We start from the raw sequence: 9243 nt of genomic DNA, 5'->3' as shown, positions 1-9243 counted from the left end.
ACAGGGTTAGGGAGCCAGGGCCAAACTGGGCAAACCCTTCTGGCGACAGGTCCCAGCCTCCTCCCTGGAGTCGGGAAGGCCTGGCCTTGCTGGTGCCCAGGCCACGGCTCCAGGGAGAAATCCGCCATGGAGGGCACGCAGGTGGCCCTCTGCCTGAGGTCGCACGTCTCACGCCCAGGGCAATGCAAGCCTGGCTCGGCTTGCCTGCTTTATCCCAAGGAGGCTGGCCAACCAGCCGAAACTGGCACCTGCGCCAGGCCCCTTCCAAGGGGACGAGTTCCGGAGGACACAGCCCTTAGGATGGCTGCCAAGTCTCCTGGGGCGTGTGCTGGGCCCCCGTCAGAGGAGAATCAGCCTGGCAAGCGGTGTGCCAGACTTGAGATCTAGTGGCCTCCCAAACTTGGGTCCCTGTCCTGCTCAGGCCTCCAGAGGGAGGACGATGGTCATGACAGTGGCGAGTTTTGTGGGGCTGGCACCGAGCCAGCCCGTGGATGCTCCAGGAGAGGCACCGAGGGATGGACTGCCCCTGGCCAGGTCTGAGGGACCGACCCAGCTCGGGGCTGCTGGGGGCCAACCACAGCATGTCCACAGCCCTCTCTGCAGACCCAAGCACCAGGCAAGCATCTGCCAGCGTTGATCCCATTAGTCCCTAAAAGAACACCATGAAATTTATCCTCCCCCCCAACTTTTCAGAAGAGCAAACTGAGGCTCAGAGAGATGTGGGGATTTGCCCAAGGTACACAGCTGGCAGTGGGCAGAGTCACCACTGTGCTGAGGGGTGAGTGGCTACTCACCTATTAAACAGCTGGTCCAGGACATGGTGGCATGTGTCTGAGGCCGAGTAGTTGATCATGAAGGTGGTGAAGCTGGAGATGTTCCTACTCAGGAAAGCTGGTGCAATGGACTCTGTCAGCTTCTCCATCATGCCTGCCTGGAGGCCACACATCCTGCAGGCCTCATTTAAATTCACAGTGGATTCATCCTCACACTGGGGGAGAGGAGGAGGAACATACAGTCAGTGACATCATGGTGAACCACCAGGAGGAATGACGTGTCTCTCTACCCTCCTGTGTAGCTTCTGGGGAGGAGTGGAGGTCCAGATTCCTTTGGGAGTGGGACTGTGGGACACTGTAGCGAGAAAATTCTGGAGCAGCGGTTCCCAGGGGAATCTCATATTTGAGTCTGGATTCTACTACTGCCTTGATCTTCTCAGGGTCCTGGGTGTGAAGACCTCTCTGCACCCACACTCACCTCAGAGCAGCCCTGGTCATTGATGGACTGGTGCACCTGTGTCCACTCCAGGGAGATGGCAAACTGGAAAGCATCAACCAGCTCCTCGACCATCTCCTGGGTGCAGCTCTGCAGTGACAGTGCCCAGCAGTCAGGCCAGGAGGGATCAGGGGCCTGCCTGGACTTTGCCACAGTGGGAAACTCCACCACAGATCAGGCACAGAGGGGAATCTGCATAGACTCCACCAAGGAAGGAATGCGAGGACAGCTTGAGGGCCCGGCATTCACATGCGGATAGAGGAGATGGTCCCCAGTGCTCACCATCCTCTCCTGCAACCAAGATCTTGAGTTTGAACATGACACACTGCCCGACTCCCACCATGTAGCTTCCTGCTCCTGCCCAGGCTGGGTCCTCCTCATCCCCAGCTTCCCTAACTCCACCCCCCCCCCACACACACACACAATGAGGGTCAAGGGGTGTGGGGCTGTCTTTTGGGATCACAGTTCTGGCCTGTCCTAGAGTGGTCTGCCCTGGCCTACACTGTTACCTCATGGTTCCTCCTGCCAAAAGGCCACACACATTCGCAGTGAGGGCTGAGCCAATGTCTAAAGTGACTTAACACACTCTCTTCCTTTGCTTTCAGGGGGCCAGAACCTCGGAAAGTCACGGGACAACACGAGAACATCCTGCTGTGTTGAGTGTCTCCACTCAAATGAACTGGACAGGAGGCTGTGATTACAATGTGGGTGCCTGGTAACCAGAGGTCTAAGTTCTGTTGGGTGCTGTCACCAAGGAAATGAGGTCACTTCTTCAAGGATCTATTACTTGGCCCCATCCTTCAATCAGACCTACTCAAAGCCCCCGCTAGGCTGTTGGCTGCTCTCCCTCCTTGCCCATGTCATCTACATCACTGTACACACATACCCATCACCACCATCCCACAGCTCCTTGGCAGTGGATCTAGGCATCAGCATTGAGGAGACAGAGCTGAGGTCAGACCTCTTTTTTCCTACCAGTTCTGTGTCCTGGAAAAGCTGCTGTGCCTCTCAAGATCTCCCCAGTCTCCCAAGCTGCACAATGAGGATTGTGCTAAAAAGAGCTTCCTAGGGACCTCATCAGGTGTATATGTAATAATACGTACAACACCTGTGGGCTGGTGTCTCATGTGTCTATTGCACACACTTAGAGATGGAGGAAGTACAATGAGTAGGACATCACATAGAATACCAGTCAGAACTTCTCTAAGTCCCAGATGTGTGAACATTGGTAAGTCACTGCCGCTCAGAGCCTTATTTTCAGGTCTGCATCCTGAAGGGGTTGAAATTAGAGGAAATTCAGATATTGTGATCCACTGGTATTAACCCTTCCAGGGTGCCCTGTTTTACTCAGAATCAATCCCAAGAGGCTCATGTTGGCCTATGTGGTGGAAGCCTCCACAATGTTCCCAATGCTCCCTGCCTCATAGAGTGCAAATCCTTGTGTCACCACTAAGTGGTCAGTATCTGGCTTCTGAACAACAGAAAACAGCCAAGGTGATGGGATGTCACTTCCAAGTTTTAATTACAAAACGTCTGTAACTTCCTGCTTACTGGCTTACTTGGGTTCCCTACTTACCTCCCTCCTTCTGTTTCCATCTCTCTCTCTCTCTCTCTCTCTCTCTCAAATCACCAGAACTGGGAGACCCAGTACTGATGTTTTCAGTTGCACTATGTAGAGGCTTCATAGGAGAGAACTGAGGGAGTGTCCAGCCAACAGACAGACAGGAGCTCAGGCTCTCAGTCCAAATGGATCCTGACAAAACCCATGGGAGTGATCTTGGGTGGGAATCTTCCCCCATTTGAGCCCTGTTGAGACCACAACCCTGCCTCACAGAGACTTTGAGTCAGAGGCACCCAGCTAAGCCATGCCAGATGCTTGGCTGACAGAAATTATGAGATGTTATATATTTGTACTGTATAGGTGGTAGGTTTTGGAGTAATGTTGTCACAGAGGAACAGAAAGTAACAGTCTACCGTGTCCCAGGATCCAGCCTGATCACCCTCCTTTCTCCCCTCACTCTCTCTTCTCAGGCTCCCTCCAGCCACAGTGGCCACATTTCTGACCTTCCCTAGTCAAACTCGCTTCTTCCTGTGAGTCTCTGCACCAGGGAGCCTTCTCCTTGAACCACTAACTCTTCCCAGACATACGCAGGGGTGCTTACACTTGTCAATCTGGTCACAGCAAAGGTCTGAAATGCCTCAGAGAGTCCTTTCAGAACCTCCTACCACAGTCTCTACCATCACAGATCTCACATCTAGAAGAGCATTACATGATTTCCTCCTCCTTCCTCCTATTGAGATAAAATGAGTGCATGAGGAAGGGCTGTCTGCTTTGGCTGAAGCAGAGGCAACTCCTTCTGGTTATAGCAAGCACACGACTGTCTCTTCCAGGCCAAATTTTTCTCACCACGAGTCCATTGTTTAAGGAAATCATCATTACCTCTCTTTCATGGGTCTGGTTTCCCCCAAGAACACAGTGAACCATCGCCTCTCCCTGTGCTGCCTCACCATAAACCCACAGCCAGAAGATAAGCACCAGGTTAAAACACCACCAGATCCTGAATTCAGTCACTGCTGAGACCCTCCCATCAATGGTGTCATTCAATCGTGACTCCTGAGAACACCTTTCCCCTGAGACCCACTCCCAGCCTGTCCTCAGCTTCTTACAGTAACACTGAGATTTCCTCAGAGTCCTCCCAACCTGGGCAAGAAACATTCTGAAATGTTCTCTTTATTAATTTTCAGGGACTGGGGACATAGGTAGATGTAATTTGAGTGTGTATGTGCAGTAGTTTCTATGCACGTATTCTATTTTTCAGACACAGATAAAATAGTGTGGCTACTCAGTACAACAAGAAAATGAATAACTGATCAAATTTTTTCATGATGTGAAGTCTTTAGAGAGTAAATGTCATGGTTAAGAGCACAGACTATGGAGCTAACTCCTCGCGTCCAAATTCCAGCTCAATCCATTATTAGATATTTGTATTGACTGAATTATTTACCTGATTGGTGCCTCAGTTTCTTCATCTCTCAGTTGGCAATAATGATCAGCATACATATTTTGTAGGTTTATGGAGAGTATTAAAGGAGTTAATGTTTGAAAAATGCTTAGAACACCTAGTCTATTAACAGTGCTGTACCTATATATTAGAAATAAAATTTAGAAATTCTTCTGACAATGCCTGTGAGCCCTAGAGGGTGAGACTATTGCCTAGATGTATGTAGAAAGCACTCCATGACATACGATGAATAAATGAGTGAACAACATTGGCGAATGCATTACCAATTTCACCTATGTCATCCTACAGGCATTCCCAAGCCGAACCATAGGCAGACATTCCTGCTCTGTCCTGCATCACAGTCCCTGGAGGAATGACTGGGGCTTCTTGGACCCTGGTAACCGTGCCCACTAAAGGTTCTTTTCTGTCAACAAACCCCAGTCTTTGTCCAATTGCTGCAGCGCACAGGCTCTGCGCTGTTATGTTTGTCTTCACTAGAGAGAGAAGTGCCATCCCCAGAGCTTGGCACACGCAGAGCCTAAGCCTTGGAGAAAATGATTCCCTTGCCCTGGAGCAGGTAGAAGAGCGCAGGGAAAGACTGGGATTTGGGGAAAATCCTCCAGGTGTTGTCAGAAGGGATGGAGGCAGGGGATGTGTCAGCAAGGACTGGTCTGGTTGGTGGGCCTTGGTGGTTAAATAGTAGAGGGGCTGCGAAGTTTCATAGCTTCTAGCATAATACAATCAATATGACGGTCATGAAATCAGAATCAGCCTAATTAAGGCCAAATTAACCCAATGTCAGCTGTTCCCTGACTCTCTAATCCAGTAGTGATTTACAATAAGGGTATTCATGATCTATCATCTCCTTTTCATTGATTGGCTAGAGTAATTATTTTTTACATAGCCTGTCTATTTTTACATAGTAAAGAAAAAGTGAGTTTTAAAACAACCCTCCTTGGAAAAGTCTCCCTAACATATTGAATTAATAACAGAAGCCACAACAGGAAATTCACCACTTATCTTGAGGTTTAGTCTCTGGTTTTAGATCTTCCTAACTGGTAATTTACCTACACTTCTGTCTTCTTTCTTGAGATAAGTCCACTTAGGACTAAGGAAGAGTGCAACCTCACACCATGTGAGAAGTGGTGGGACTCTAGGAAAAGGTTTGTTTCATTCTGTCAGTGTGTGTGTGTGTCCGTGTGTGTATGAGACTTTTTGTTGCATCTGGCAGTGTGGGCCAGTGTAGACTCCTTTTCTAGGGAAAAATTTTCCCTAATCACTTTCTCTGGACTTTCTTTTCACTGATGGCTTCCCCAGCATTGTCCAATAGTAACATTAAGCACTCTATATTATGGAATTTAAATATTTTTTAGTAGTCACATTTTAAAAAAATGAAAACAAACAGGTGAAACTAATTTTAATAGTATATTTTAACCCACTATAACCAAGATATTATCAACGTGGGTGCAGTCTATACAAAACTTAATAATGAGAGTTTACATTTTTTTCCTGAGTTTCATAAATCCAGTGTGTACTTCCCAATTACAGTACAATCTCCATTTGTAAGCTGAGTTTTTTCAGACATACATTCTCTGCACTGAGATTTAATGTTCACAGTTGTCAAATAAGAGTCACTAGGAGTGGGGTGGATGATTATTTCACTATTGATTTAAGCTCTAATGGAGCTATGAACACAAACTTGTCAATGGGTTAATCAAATGAATAGTCATATAGTATAGAAGAATGGTATGATTTGGGATTTAGAAAAAAAGTGGGGACAGTGTGTCCTGACAGGGAGCTCCAAGGATTTTGTGGTTGAGAGTGACAAGGACAAAAAGAGAATAAAATCATACAAATAAGTGTCTAACAACATGGGGGGGAAGCAATGACCTGCCGTAGTCCTGAGTTTTGACCACATGGTTTCTTTTCTTGACCCAAATCTCTTTCATGATGTCCCAGGACACAGGTCAGATTAATCCCCACAGGGAGAGAGGGAGGGTAGAAGTACAAAGCATCTGACATAATTGTCCTGGGAAGGCAGGCTTCATTTACAACTCTGATCCTCTTTCACAATTTAATTTTATAGGGTAAGAGGAAAAGAAGTATGATGGTCCAATCATCACAGACGAAGTGAAATGATTGTGGAAAGCAATCTAAACCAAAGCCTGGTTTGAGCATCTCCATCCCTTTGAGAATGTACAGTTACATATTCAAGAGGCCAGTTACTAGAATCACATCCTATCCTGGCAATGAGGTCAGATGTCAGCAAAGGGAGGAAACCTTGGAGCAGCCCCAACAACTCTGCTGGCAGAAGAGACTGCAAGGTCTCCAGGCCTGCAGAGTACAGGAGAACTGTTAAGTGCTTTGGACCTTGCCACAGCCCTGCCCAACCTTGCACCTAGTAGCACAGGTGTATCCCTGCCAGGTGAGCTCGCAGGTATTCTGAACTCCAGTCCCATGCCCACCCCTGCCTGGTCTTCAGATTTGGCAGAGATGATCCCAGCAGCTGGTCTGTACATCCCACAGCTCCTTTGCAAACGTCTTCTGGTGACTGAGGAAGATATCAGGAAACAGGAAGGGAAAATGAAGACGGCAAGAGACAGACTGGCGGTAGCACTGATGCAGACACCCTCGCTAGCGAGGCAGGGTGAGTGAGGGGCCAAAAAGGACATCCCGACAAACATGATGAAGAAAACAGAAGACGGCGCAGATGACATGGAGCTCACACTACATTAATGCCTCCGCAAGGGTCCTGATGTCTTCTTGCTTTGACCTCTTGAAACTTTAATATATACCAATAATTTTCTTTTCTTTGATTCCTTTGCATGACAGAGAAGATACAGACAGTGATCCTTCGGAGGTGAGAGATTGGGTTTCAGGTGAGGAGAGAAAGGAGATCTTTCCTTCTCATTTTGTTCTCTCATTTTCCTTTACTGAGTGTTATCTATTTGTATTTTAAGACCAAGAGTTATCACAATCGGGGGATTCCTTAGAGTTTTGCCCTCACAGTCACAGAGAAAACATACCTAGTCCAAATGGATTGTCTTTTTTGTGTAATATTGCAATGGATTCCAACATAATATTTCACTAAAGAGCTGTTATATCTGTCTTCTCAAAAAAGACACCTACTTCTGGGTCTCTATTTTTCTGGTATTTGTTGCATGTGGAATCACAGTTGCATATAATGAAATACTGGATTGTCCGTTTTTTTTAGATTTATATGTGTTGTAAATTTGATTCATGAAAATTGATATGCCATTGTGGTATCATGTTGTCAGGAGAACGACTGTTTTCAGCATCATAAGTGTCTCAATAAGCCAGTGTGTTGGGATTTGTCTATTTGCCTGATCGAGTATGTTGCACTCTTCAAATCCTCTTTATCATTACTTACTTTTGTCCCACAGATTTATCAGTTTCTAACAGCAATGTGTTAAACAATAATAGAGTATCTTAGTATTAATATCTTCCCTAAAAAATGAGTTATCTTTTAGCTAAATTTTCTCTCCTCTATTCTTCCATGCGGTAATCATCTGGAATTTTCGTTCGAATGTTTTTAATGTCTTGTTTTAAAACTAATACTAAATTAGACAGACGGTTTTTTCCTTTCCTCATGACACCTGTTAGGTTTTCCTGGGTTCACATTTCTTCTTCCTGATATACATTCTTTACCGGTTCTTTCACTGCAGGCCTGTGGGAGGTCAAATTTGAGTCTGTTTGTAAGTCAGAAAACGTCTTTCTTTCTTTGTCACATAGTTTGAATAGGTGTTTAATTTAGTTTTGTAGTAATTTTTTTCCTTCTTTGTCAAGTTATTTAATATTTCTGAGCCTCCACATCTTTAGGTTAAAATGGGAATAAATCCCTAAAATTGTGACTGTAACTGAGATAATACATGCAGAGCTTTCCAGTCATGTTGCTTAGAAGAAATTAGTCAATAATGATAACTATTATCAATCATTATAATGATATTATAATAATCAATATATAATAATATATTAATGTATAATAATAATTATACATTAATTTATATTTATAATGTACAGTATATAATGTATAATGTATGCAATGTATAATAATAATATATTAATATTATTAATCATTAGAATCTTCATAGTGTGCATTCTCGGAGAATCCCTGCTTCAGATTAAGAATGTGAAGCTCATACACAAAAATTCTGAGAGAGTGCCATGACTGTGTCTTTAATTCTCAGCCCTTGGGTATCTTCAGCTGTGGTCATCTGCACAGTGTGTACAGATAATGTAATCTGTTCCCACAGACCCACTGCAGAACAGCGCAGTCTGCCTCATGCCTGGGATGTTCTGGGCTGCTTGTTGGGGAGCCGCTGCTGTGAGGCTAGTTGGACTCTGTACAGAGAAAGATGAAAAAAGACTCTTTCTTTTCCCTCAGATTTCTCCCACCAAGTATTATTCACTTTTACATCGAGAGCAGATACTCTCTTCCCAGAGCCTTGGTTTTTCTCTGGGATTCAGGTTTCCCAGACACCTAGTCATTTCAGCTCCCATGGCCCAAGGTTACTGCAGAGTCATATCTCACCCACTCCTCCCATCTTGGCCTGTTTCTGGTCATGGAGGACCCATGAGTGGGGAGAGGAGCCATCGAGGGAGATTGATCTGGAAGTCCTGGTGAATCTGAGCTTCAGAGAATGAAGCAGAAAAGGGGAACCTGAGACTGCCAGGCCTTCAGTGGGGGAGGAATATGGAGGAACCGAGAGGGGTGTGATGGCTACACAGAGTGAAGGGGAGGGAGGTTCCAAATTTTCCAAAGAAGGGAAACCTTGCACTGAAGTGGGGATTCGATTTTACATGATGGCAACGTCTGTGCTGGTTTCACCAATTCTGGTGTCCCTGAGGGATGAACTGGTGTGACACAACAGGACAGAAGTTGCAGTCACTTTCAGGACTTAAGGAAGATGGAAACTTTCAGCTTAGTCCCCTGTGAGCCAGGCAGGGGCCA

This window comes from Diceros bicornis (assembly GCF_020826845.1).
Source record: "Diceros bicornis minor isolate mBicDic1 chromosome 13 unlocalized genomic scaffold, mDicBic1.mat.cur SUPER_13_unloc_1, whole genome shotgun sequence".
Classification (NCBI taxonomy): domain Eukaryota; kingdom Metazoa; phylum Chordata; class Mammalia; order Perissodactyla; family Rhinocerotidae; genus Diceros; species Diceros bicornis.
This window is presented reverse-complemented; position numbering follows the sequence as displayed.